Genomic DNA, 5,236 nt, shown 5'->3' on the forward strand with positions numbered 1-5,236 from the left:
TGATAAAAAAAAAAAAGATCATCTCACTAGATGTAGGAAAAGCCTTCTGAAAATGCAACACGACTTCATGGTAAATGTTTTGGAATGATCAGAGATATCAGGGACATAACTAAACATGATAAAAGCAATATGCAGCAAGCCAATAGCCAACAATAAACTAAATGGAGAGAAACTCAAAGCAGTTCCTCTAAAATCAGGAACAACTCTCTCGCCAACTCTCTCCAGAGTACCAGGTGATCCTACATTCAAAACAGCTGGACAAAGCAGCCTTACAGACTACAGCCAGGATTTCTGAATCTTCTTCGAATCCCCCAAACAGCGCCCCTTAGCAGCAGGAAGTAGTTTGGAAAGAATGATGGCCAAATTCCCAAATATTGTCTAAAAAAAAATCAATATCTCTTCAATATTGTACTTGAAGTTCAAGCTGGAGCAATAAAGCAAATAAAGGAGGTCAAGAGGAAACAATTTGGAAAGTAAGAAGTCAAACTTTTACTAATTTAGATGAAATGATAATTTACATATATTGCCCAAAATATTCTACCAGGGAAGTGGTACAGCTCAGAAACACCTTCAGCATAATGGCCAGATACAAGATTAACGCAAAACAAAAATCATTTTGCAGCATAAATGTGCTGCAAAAGAAATCAAGGAAACATCACCCTTTACAACAGCCACAAACAACATAAAATATCTTGGGATATTCTAACCTAACAAGTGAAAGATCTGCATGACAAGAACTTTGAGTCTATGAAGAAAGGATTTAAAAGGGACAAGAAAATAGAAAGATTTCCCCATGCACTTGAATAACTTGGATCAACATAGTAAAAATGGCAAACTTGTCAAGAGCAATCTAAAGATTCAGTTCAATGCCCATCAAAATCCCAGCACAAGTCTTCACAGACCTTGAAAGAAAAATACCCACCTTTACATGGTAAAACAAAAGACCAAGGATAGCCAAAACAACCCTGTACACTAAAGGAACTTCTAGAGGGATAACAGTCCATGGCTTCAAGCCCTAGTAGAGAGCTATATATAATGAAAACAGCTTGATATTGGCACAAAAAAAAATGGACAGGTAGACTAATAGAATAGAATTGAAAACCCTGATATTGATCCACTCATCTATAAACACATGATTTTCAACAAAGAAGCTAAAATTATACAATGGGAAAATGGTTGCATTTATGACAAATGGTGCCTGCATAACTGGATACTGCAATGTAGAGGATTGAAGACACATCCATATTTGTCACCATATACAAAACTTAAGTACAAATGAATCAAAGATCTCACTCAACTTAAATCCAGCCACACTGAACATCTTAGAAGAGAAAGTGGGAGGTACCCTGGAAGAAATTGGTACCGGAGACTGCTTCCTGACATAACACCAGTAGTACACTGAGATCAACAATTAATAAATTAAGAAGCTTCTATAAGGAAAAGAACACAGTCAACAAGAACAAATGACAACCCACAGACTCAGAAATGATCTTCACCATGCCACGTCTGACAGTGGGCTAATCCCCAAAATATAAAAAGAACTCAAGAAACAAGTCAGAAAAACACCAAATAATCCAATTAAAAAGATCGACATGTAAAATAATAAATTAAATTAAAAAATGCTTTTGACTCCAAAATTTAAGTTCAAGGACAAGTTACTGGGGAAAAGGATTTCTATGCAATATACTCCCTCAAATATGGATAGTAGACATAGAGCAAAAAATTACCAGCCTAGAATCACACCTTCAGAGAAGCTAAGAAACTAGGATGGCCCTAAGGATGAATACATGGACTCCCAGAGAAGGAGAAAGGGACAAGAGCACTTGAACAAATTGGGAGCACAGGGAGAAAGGAGGGAGGGGGGAGAAAGACAAGACGGGAGGAGGAGAGGAGGGAGGAAAACAAAGTATCAAGAAGATTGAGTTGGGGGATAAATGGAATAGAGCTAGAAAATTTATACCCTAATAGAGGGAGCAATTACAGGTTGAAAGAGGAAATTGTCACTTGGGAAATGTTCAGAGATTCACAAGGATGACCCCAACTAAGAATCTAATCAATAGTGTAAATCTTTCTGAATAATGAGATTGATGATTACCTTAAATGCAACCCTAGAGCCTTCATCCAGTAGCTGATGGAAACAAAAGGAGAGATTCACAGCTAAGCACAGAGCCAAACTCCTGGAATCCAGTTCTAGAGAGGAAAGAGGGATGAGCCAAAGGCTCAAGGCTATGCGGGGGAAACACATAGAAGAACTGACCTCAGCATGTGGCAGATCACTGACCCCAGACTGACAGTTGATGAACCAGCATAGGGCCAAACAAGGATCCCTGATTGTGGGTGTCAGTTAGGAGGACTGGGCAGTCTGTGTGGCCTCTAACAGTGGAACCAGATTTTAGCCCTAGTGCATAAATGGATTTGGGAACCCATTACCCCCATAGAGGGATATTCTCTCATCCTAGATACTCGGAGGGGGCTCTAGGCCTTGCCCCCAATTTATAAACCACTTTGGTGATCTCTCATGGAAGGCCTCATGCTCCCTGGGGAATAGATGGGGGGTGTTATGGTGGGGTCAGTGGAGCCATGGGAGAGGGAACTGGGGTTAATATGTAAAATAAGATTGTTTCTTTTTTAAATAAGAAGACATCAATAGAGCAAATTTCATTTAATAGCAGCAAGAATACAGAATAAGGGGGAAATACTTAGATTGTTGGTAGGAATGTAAACCTGTATACACACTATAGAAATCATTGTGGCTGTTCCTCATCAAGATGGGAATGATGTACCTCACGAATCAGCTATGCCTTCTTGGTCAGATATGAAATAACCAAGACCCAAAAAGACAGCTATGGTATTTATTTGCTAATAGGTGAGTATTAATTTGAAGTGAATGACAAGCAGGTGACAATACATAGTACCACAGAGGATACATACAGAGTAAGTGGCTGGGGACTTGGAGGGGGCAGATAGATCTCCATGTGAAAAGAAAAAAATATGTAAATATGAATGGACAGTTGGTAAGAAAAAGAGAATCAAGTTAGTGTGGGGAGGGAAGAGGGCACTGAGGAAGGCATTATGCAGAGAGACACCTAAAATCAAAGGTCATTCGAGTGTTACGATGGAAACCTAATACAGTAGAATCTTCTTAAAATATGTACATACATGAAGCCAATCAAAATGAAATCACCATATAATGAGAGAGCCCCAGCTCAACATCTGCTGTCACCAAATGAAGATTCCAGTACTGGAAATGGGTTACATGAAATTGAGATGTTGGCCAAATGACTCTGGTTGGAACACCCAAACAACAGAGGCTTTTGCCACAACTATATATTGCTCTCCACAAATTGACTGCAAGACCCTATTGCTGAAGAAAATTCGTACACAACTCATTGAACATAGACAAATCAAGCTAGTGTTTACATAGAAGCATCACAACTATGTGCTACCGGCCTTAATACAGGAAGGTATTCGGCATTCTACCAAATTAGAAATATATACACCCAACCAAATTCAAAATTTATGAGCAATTGTTGTGTCCTGCCTCCAAGATTTGCTAGTGCGATGGTTGTTGAAGTAATCAGCCAATACCCTTAAGGCCTAAGTCCTACTCCACAAGATTGAACACATATCTGCTTTGGTGACTAAGAATATGAAAGTAGGTAGCCTAGGAATCCAGGAAACAATCGAAATACTGGTGTTCTGCTAAAGAATTTAGCAAGAAAATGACCTGTAGTCACATTCTGGTATATTCATAGACCAGTACCTACCTCAGCCATCATCAAAGAATCTTCCTTCTACAGCAGGAGGAAAAAACACAGAGACCCACAGAGACAATACACCAACACTGAAAGACTTTGGAACACTCACTTTAAATAAGGTATCTCCATCAAATTTCAACTCCATGTTCAGATTAATTGAGCCAGAAGACATTAAGATTCAGAGTGCATGAGTACCCCAAGAACAAAGTCCTTAAAAACATGCAGAGACTCAGACAGCATGCACGAGGCCAAAAAAGTTCTGTGTCAGATAGGATTCCTCAGGTGAAATGATAATTGGACACCTTCCTCCATTACTAACCCTATCTCAAATGGATAACCACATTCAAATGAAAAATTAGGTTTTTCCAAAAGAGAATAATTAGGGAAACAAACTACTCTTCAGGGTAAATATGTAACTCTCTGTGTGTGTGTGTGTGTGTGTGTGTGTGTGTGTGTGTGTGTGTGTGGTCTGTGTGTGTTTATTTATGTATCTACATATATATACAAAAATTTGATTTATTTTATATTATATTTATCAGTAATACATAACAAAAGAAGGAAATATTATCATGATTAATTCTGATAAATAGTATTAAAGAATAGAAGAAATGTAGAGATGAAGTATTATTCTATTTAGTTGTGATTTGTTACAAAATGTAGGCAGGGAGGGCTGTAAACAGATTGCACAAATGGCAGAAAACATTCCTCTTGGGAACCTTAGTGCTGTGATTGAGTGAGGTGGGAAGTGATATTCTGTATTTCTCTGGAACACACTTACTACTTTCTACATCTGCATAATTATTCCTACAAATGGTGAGAGCAAAGCCAGAGTGAGGATTAAAAGATGGTCAGTGTGCTTGTGAATGACAGACAGTAGAACCTCACAACACTGCTTCAAACTCTAGGAATGCTTTTTATGGAATATTGAAAGTGTGTGCTTTGTTAGGTCACCTATGGCTTTTTTTTTTTTCACTTGTTAATACTTCCTCTATGTGTCTCCCCAAACATCAATCCAAAACAAACCAGCTGGGTTGCTGACCTACAACTCTGTCTCTGGCTATCATCCTCTCCAAAGTCACTGTGGACCATGATGAAATCATAGAGGTGGGAAAGAAGGAAAGACACAAACATGTTTTCACCAGCATACAGGATGCAGGTGCAGAATCCCAGGTCTATGGGATCCCCAGAGGACATGTATGAGAGGGAAATAGAAGCAAGAAAAGTCGACACATTCAGGGTCACTCAAGTTACTGTTAAATGAGAATCTCAGCACTGTCTTACCCTCACTTGTCTGAACTGTGCTTCTGTCTGTGCCCGTGTCTGGCTTGAGAACTGCAACCTATGTGCAGCCTGAAAGCCTGATACGATATAGGAACCAGCTGTATCTCCAGTCTGAGCCTGTTCCATGACCTAAGCCAATAATCTCCTTGGCTCAGCATAGTTGCAGGGCATAGTCTGTGTGTAGTTCAGATCCTGTC

Source organism: Phodopus roborovskii, unplaced genomic scaffold (assembly GCF_943737965.1).
Source record: "Phodopus roborovskii unplaced genomic scaffold, PHOROB, whole genome shotgun sequence".
In the NCBI taxonomy this organism is placed as follows: domain Eukaryota; kingdom Metazoa; phylum Chordata; class Mammalia; order Rodentia; family Cricetidae; genus Phodopus; species Phodopus roborovskii.